The sequence below is a fragment of the Strongylocentrotus purpuratus genome, unplaced genomic scaffold, assembly GCF_000002235.5.
Source record: "Strongylocentrotus purpuratus isolate Spur 01 unplaced genomic scaffold, Spur_5.0 spur5_scaffold_7, whole genome shotgun sequence".
In the NCBI taxonomy this organism is placed as follows: domain Eukaryota; kingdom Metazoa; phylum Echinodermata; class Echinoidea; order Camarodonta; family Strongylocentrotidae; genus Strongylocentrotus; species Strongylocentrotus purpuratus.
In genome coordinates, this window is record NW_022145613.1 from 18,403,706 (window position 1) to 18,411,805 (window position 8,100).

The following is an 8,100-nucleotide window of genomic DNA, read 5'->3' on the forward strand; positions in this document are numbered from 1 at the left end:
CCAGTCCTAACTGCTTGAACATCATTAGATCTCTTCCTTTTCTAAGCTTCAGTACACAATGCCACAACGGTGCTACGATCATCAGTCCAATCAGGGTACAATACAAACACAACAGGAGTTAAAACGACCACAATTAAAAAACATTAATATAAAAATGTAACATGTCCAGTTCCATGGGCATCTTATCAGGAGGGACACACCCCCAGCAAAACCAAATCTGGAATATCCATCATACATCAAGAACCAGAAATGTGACCGTCAGTGAGCCCCTGCAATAATTTTAAACCCCAAAGGCACCTGAAAATGTGATTTAGAATTTTGTTTTTTTAAACAAACTAAGTTGTTCCTTAATTCTGGTTTAATTCATGAAGTGAACAGCCCCACCTACACAGTTTTACAAACATTGTGGTAATTAGAGACTTGCCTGTAGTTTTATCTTTTATGATAATCAAAATATCTTCATAAAATAAAATATAAAATATTTCTAATAATTCTACCCCTGGTTTTCAATTTTGTTTTCTGACTCCTATTTTAAACTCTCTACATGTTTTTATAAATCTCTAAATCTTTGACATTCTTTAGGTGTTTTCTAGAAACCTTGCAATACTCTCCTATTTAATCATTTACACTGTATGTGAAACAGTTTTGTAAGAGCACTTTATCAACCAAATTGTTGAATGTTCAAAACATTCAACAACAAATTCATGATCCTACTTTTTGAGTACTTTCAACTGTAAGAAGGTCCAAGTAAGAAGACTACATACATGTAGAATACACCTGTTCATTGGCAGTGATCTTCCATGTCGAAAGTAAACTGGATACTTGATACCGATGAGATCTCAGCGCAAGTAAGTCACTACCCAGTGCTCACAGCATTGAAATGTATATGAGACATCCAATGATTCATCTGTTGAGGTCCATAAGGGTATTCAGTCATAGAAAACAGAGTTAATGCCCTTCTGGCTCTAACGTAAACCAGATACATGATACCAATGAGATCTCAGCGCAAGCAAGTCACTGCTCACAGCATTGAAATGTCTACTAGACATCCAATGATTCATCTCTTGAGAGCAAAAGGGCCTTAGCTTGTATCACTGAACACAGAGGAAGAGTCATAGGTCATATTTATGACTAGATGGATGTCTTATGGGTGAATCAAGATTGATACACTAGGAAGGCATTGCATAAGATTGGTGGTAAAAAGGTGTCAAATGTTTATTCCATTGTTCCATTAATATCCAGCTCTGCATAATGTCTTTGTTGTTGCAACAGAACCAAACCCTAACCGCAAACCTAACATAAAACCCAATTGAAATATTAACACCTATAACTTGTCTGTTTAGAGCCCTTGTGTTACAGTACAAATGTATAATGAGTTAATGCTCTTCGGGCTCCGAACAGACAAAGTCTTTGATTAATTAAAGCAGGAAGCAATCGTCGCACTATAGCATATGTCAAAGCGCCCTCATTTAAAGTTATAAAGTTGAACTGTCTGAACTTACTGTACATGACACGGGCAACTGTCTAAACAGGTTGGCCATGGCATCATAACTGGTCTGATTCCCCACTAAATTTCATTACGGCCTGCTCCATTAATACCTGAGGTCAAGGATAGATATAGGATATGATATGTCATCGAGATGAAGTTATTTCTGATCAGTTGTGATTGTTGAAATTGACAGAAACAGACCCTGAAACAGAAACTGCACAGGTACGGTATTACGAGATAAATGTCAGGTGCAATTTAGACAAAATGGAATAGAATACAATCGGTCAAGCTAAATCTGCAATGGTTGAAATTGACAGACAGAGACCATGAAACAGAGAGTGCACAGGTATACAGTTATAAAATAAATGTCAGGTTAATTTATACAAAACGACATAGAATACAAGCATAATGCACAATATCGGTCGAGCTGAATCTGTGATGGTTGAAATTGACTGATACAGACCATGAAATAGAGAGTGCACAGATACAGGGTTATGAGACAAATGTCAGATTTAATTTAGACAAAAAAACATAGAATATGATCATAATGTGGGATACCATGACAGATTGGTCAAGCAAATTCCGCAATTGGTTTAACACACCATAGTATATAAATGTGTCTTGTATAGGCCCTAGTGGAGATCCAAGGTATTTGGTCTTTTATGTCACATTACCAAATTCATAAAATAATGAAGAAAATTAATGTTGATGAAAAATTACTCTTGATATTTTTTAAATTCTGATCCAAGTTATGGTAAGAATCTCAAACTGATATAATCACCAGACCCCCAACCATCGTCACAATCACCATTACCATCAAATACTATCATATATGATGTACTCCGCAACATATGGGACAAAATACCATGGACTAGCCTCATATGAAGAGAATCTTCAAGAGTCAAGTTTATAAATGTACCTCATGTTTTTCAATATTCCCCTTGATAAACCAACCACTATTCATGAGTCAATTTTAAACTTCTAAAAAAAAGTAAACCTTTCACATCCCCAAATTGTTGATACAATATAAGAATTTGGGCATTTAAAATGGCTCCACACACAGCATGGGTTAAAAATGTTATTCTTAATAGATCAGCCTTATCTTACTTCAAATTAAAAGTACAGTATGCACAGACTGCTACGATGGCGAGATAGGCATTTAATCAGTGTAAAAGTCATCTGCATTCCTAGCAACAGATGCGAAATACAACTTCACTGATAGTCTCTCTTTTTTACATTTTATGATGATGGTATGCGGCTCGGGTGTATGGCCAGCTACTCATCAAGTCTAGAGGCCTTTCCAATAATGACTTTTACTGGTACAGAGGCTTGAACATATGAGCAAATGACAGATAAGATATAGGAGAAACATACATCAAAGTCAGCTTGGTTTGGTTTATGAAGTCTCCCCCACTGGAGAAATGGAAGAGTCGAGGTGATCACTGTCTACTGTAGATGTTAACTTACCGTGGACAGCTTTGATCTCTTCTTGTCGGGGGAATTTTTGAATGAGGGGGTGGGTTAATTGCAACAGCTGGTTAGGTTTGATGAAGTAATTAATAGGGAGGGTTCACATAGCCAGCTTCGTGGGTCATTGCAACCCCCTGCCAACTAGTGGAAGATTCCCAAGATGACTAGAGAGGAGTGAACTTTGTGACCTCATCATTCACAGAAACAGGGGTATACATGCTCAAGACTCTCATTGCCTAATTAAAATAACTCACCCATGAATTAGCACCTTCCCTATCTTGGAATGGTACAACCCAATGTATCTTCTTGTCAGTATATCATTGATACACTTCCAACAGACCGATACATTGGCTAAATAGGTGAAGCCTTCTGTGGCCCAATAGGTGAAGCCTTCTGTGCCCTAAATATATCAATTACAGAGTCTACCTATATCTTGCAATGACACCCCCTGCAAATAATGGTATATCCTTTGTATCAAATTAACCACATGACAAGCTGGTCACTTCCATTATGAGAAATAGGTGACACTGCTAAGAAGGATGGGAGGTGAATACAAACATGGCTGCAGGTGTTCTTATTATTTTAATGTTGAGACTTTTTAAGCTTTGGAAAGAAATGAATAGAGTGAGACAGATACAAAATTAGGTATGTAACAACAACAAATAGTTTTCTTCACAATACAGTAGGTGCTTATCTTTACTGATTATATTTTTAAAAACGGGAACGTTTGCTTCAATAAAAGTCTATTAACAAATTATCACAAAAATTTACCTTTCAAATAATTTTGGTACAAATGTTATATTCATGAGGCTAACTGTTCATGATGAAAATGCACACATTTTCTTCCTTTTTACAGTGTTTTGAATACAGTAGCTTTATCTATGTTGATTTATTTTCAGTCCCAAATAAATGTATAAATATTTGTTTCTACCAAGATAAAGGGATTAACTAATTGATTTTGGCAGCTCTGTCATATACTGTTCCTCGTATCTCACACAGCAAGGCTAATTCTGTCTATTTTGAGATAAGCAGACAAAGAGTAATGGTTGGGCTTAATTGTTACCAATAGCACTGTCAGGCGCTGTACTATAACCCGTGCAAAGTAACAGAATGCATAGGTTAGATTATTTTTCTGACATTTCCCCAAAAATTCAATTTCTGACATTTTGTATACTTCCATCTCTCTCTTGACTACTTCCTTTTTTGTTTATCTTACTCTTTCTTCTCCTGTTTCTATACTCATAACCGGAATTACAAGCAATACTTACCATTAGCTCAAATAAACAACACTAAATATTCCAGTAATCAACCCAACAATATGCCTGTACTTGTGTCACCGTTTGGCATCATTTCATCCAGCATGGTTCCCATGGTTTTTAATCTCAAACTCATGCCTCTATCTCTCCTTCATATCATCTCTCTCTTGGTACCTCTCCATTAGCCCTAGCAAGATATCAGACTGATCTGCAAGTATACTTCTTGAGAAAGTATTCTAAATTTTAAAATTCACCCAACTCAGTTACTCCCAGTTATGCAATCCCTGCTTCAAGTTCACGAAGAATTAGCTCCAGCTGCAGAGCATTTTATCATGATGCAAGTGCTAGTTTTAGCCAAGTAGTGGGACATATCATATATTACTTGGGACAATACTCAATAGATTGTCCTGAAATCCCAGGCAGAATGATGATATCTGGGAGATGTAAAAATTCACATCTCCCTGGTGATAATTAGCCTGCTATTTCGCATCTTGTATTGCACATTAATAGCTTGAGCTAGTTGTGATTGGGCTAATTTTCCCCTGGATCAGGGTGAGTAGGCTTTCAATTTTTTTTAAACTTGGGATAATGAAATCAGGCCAATATTTCTCTTCACCTGGCATACTTCAACAATATACACATTAATGAGAAGATCTTTGGTCGTACTATGGTACTTTATGATAGACAGTGAGAAAATCTGGTGTAAGACGTTGAGCTAGAGGTATCTACAAGAAGAAGAAGAAGAGCTAGTTGTGATCGAACTAATTACCCCCTGGATCAGAATTAGCGGGCTGTTTTCATAATTAACTTTGCCTGATGAAAACAGGCCTTTTTTCATCTTATCTTGCATACCTCAACATGACGCACATTAATGAGAATACTCTGCCCATGGTGCTCTGTGATTGATAATGACATGTCTGGCGTCTGGTATGAAATACTGGGGACGCAAGGCTAATTCACAGGGAGCAGAAGGGTACATAACCCAGGAGATTACCATGAAAGATGGAGAGAGAGAGGGAGAGGGAGAGGGAGAGGGAGAGGGAGAGGGAGAGGGAGAGGGAGAGGGAGAGGGAGAGGGAGAGGGAGAGGGAGAGGGAGAGGGAGAGGGAGGGTGGGTGGGAGGGAGGGAGGGAGAGAAAAATAGAATGCAAGAGAATGGAATATAGAGATATTGAAAGAGAATTAGAAAAACAGCAAAAGATTTACATGCCTATAAGTATAGGAAGGGATGGAGAAAGTCTGGAAATGACAAAAAAGCAGGGTGCCATGTATCAACTACATGCATACAATTTTAATCTTTTTCTTTTTTTCTTTCTGTTACTCCCTGAATATTAATATTGTTGTTGTTTTGGTTTATAGGTGTTTATCATTCAGAAGTGAATATTTACGCCATAATGATATTGATATTGGGTCATTTTTAAATGCCTTTCCTACAAGGCTTTATTTTCTCAAAAAATATTAATAATGATAACGGTGCTTATAAAGCGCTTACCACCATAGTCTCTAAATTATATTATTTTCCCAAAAGCATTCAAGGATCATCAATACATTGGTTTTTAAAGTTTTAAAAAAATATGCGCAGGCAAAACAAATTTTCTCATTTTCTATAAGAGAGAGAGAGAAATAGAGAGTTCCTTTCTACGACAATCTTTAACATGAGTGGAGGGTCTGAAAATTACAGACTACCGAAAGCAAGAACATAACAATTGCAAAGGACATCCAGGTCTTATTGTTACTGGATAACCAGCTACATACAGACGTCTCCAAGAAAACTGCAATGAAAATGCAAATCCTAGAAGAAAGAAAACAAGTTCTGAATGGTAAATACAACCTATTAAAACTCCAGACTTAAATCCCCACACTTTCCAAAGAAACTAAGGTTGATAGACTCTCATAATATGACACTTCTTGAGACAGGGTCAGGCATCGGAACGATGGACACAAAAACAAGAATTTGAACAATGTCTCAAGTAGCGTCAACCGTGCATTCCGAGAATTTTCAGAATTCTGGCCAGAAACTCACAGTGAATAGATTGTGTTCCTGTGTAGTGTGGAATAACAGAGTAATATATATATACCCAGGGTTGTAAAAAAAGAAACTTCTGTGCACATGAAAATCGCTTTCATTTACTGTGTTTAAAAATCTAAAAATAAATGTCTAAATTCTTGTTTAGAAATGTATCCCCATACATACATACATACATACATTTTGATATTTATATAGCGCCTTTACAAAAACATGCTCAAAGCGCTTTACATCAGTAAATAAAACAGAAATGTTTTGCTCTCCAATTGCATACACTGTAAATTTGTTGTATAAAGCTGTGTAAGGTAATTCAAAAAAGTGTAAGGTACTTTTACTAGGACAACAAAAGATGCTTTCATCTTTAAGAAAAACTACAAGTTTGTCTTTCTCTGCAACGTTCTTTCCTCTGTTCAAGAAAGTAATACTCCTTTTTCTTTCATTCGGTGTGAAATCTAGGCATTATCTTTGTGGGTTTCTCAAATAATCATGTATGACTTCCTGCCAGTGTTTCTTGTTTTGTCAGTCAATTGTATCTTTTCTCTGTAAAAACCAACAATGGCATGGGAAGGTAACTTTAGGATTAAAAACAAACTTCCATTCACATTCCTGATTCCTTTGTGTTAAAAGGGAACCGGTCAGTGTAGCTATACTTTAACTTCTTTTCATGTTTCTATTATGCTGTTGCTCATACAATTGGAATAATGTTTGTACCACTTTTCATTAGCTAAGAGCAAAAGGGGCTACAACTCCATGTATAACAGTACAAATCAACGCCGTTCCAGCTCTTAACACTGGACAAACTCAATACATGATTTAATTAAGCCTACAGCACACTTTAAGAAACATAATTTCCTCCCTTACTGTCTAATAATGATTTCAATACTGTCATTATTTTGGTGAAAGCTAGAAGGGCATTAGCTATGTGTGACATCATGGGTCAATGCCCTTTCGGCTCTCTACAGATTATTCATAATAATTATATATTAACTTACAAAGATCATACAAAAGTTGCCTTTGCTTCTGGCATATGTTTTTCATTCCAGCCCTTTAATTGTTGGCACGTATCCCTGGGAGCCGACGATTTCTTGCATGAACAGATTGATCGCTTACTCGAAGTTGCCCTTAACATTGGCTAATAACATGCCTGACCTACTTAGTTGAATACCTCCAATAATACTCCAATCAATAACTACAAACTTGCCACAGGATATTGCAAATTTACGACCCCTAATTATGACTTTATTTGTTCAGAATTGTGGGAGATTACTTTCAGATATTATATTTCAGCAATAATGATTCAGACCCATAATCACCATTTTATTTGTGTAAGTTTTAATGACTTGCATCACACATATTTTTAAATTGTTTTGTTTTGAAGTTGAGTGGGAGGAATTTTTTTTTTTAATTCCTGGAATTAAACCCTTCTGGAGCTCAAATATTAAATGTCTTGCTAATACTTCAAAAACTATCATCTGAATGACCCCCATACAAATATAGGCTAGTGAACACTCATGTTTTTCTGGTGTGAAAAGGCTCACCCTACTCTCCTCACTTTCTCTCTCTCCATTCTTCCCCCCTCTCTCCATTCTTCCCCCCTCTCTCCATTCTTCCCCCCCCCCCTCTCTCCATTCTTCCCTCTCTTTCTCTCCCTCCCCTTTCTCTAACCCATCTATCTCTGGCTTTATCTTGTCATTGCAGATATAATTCCGTCTCTCCCATCTTCAATCGAGCAGAGTTTAAATTTTTTCTTACTTTCTCTCTTTCTCTCCCTCAGATTTCAATCTCTCTTTCTATCTTTCCTTTTCTCCCTACCAGTACCAATCTTCTTTCTGAACTTTCATATTTCCTTCCATTCCGCA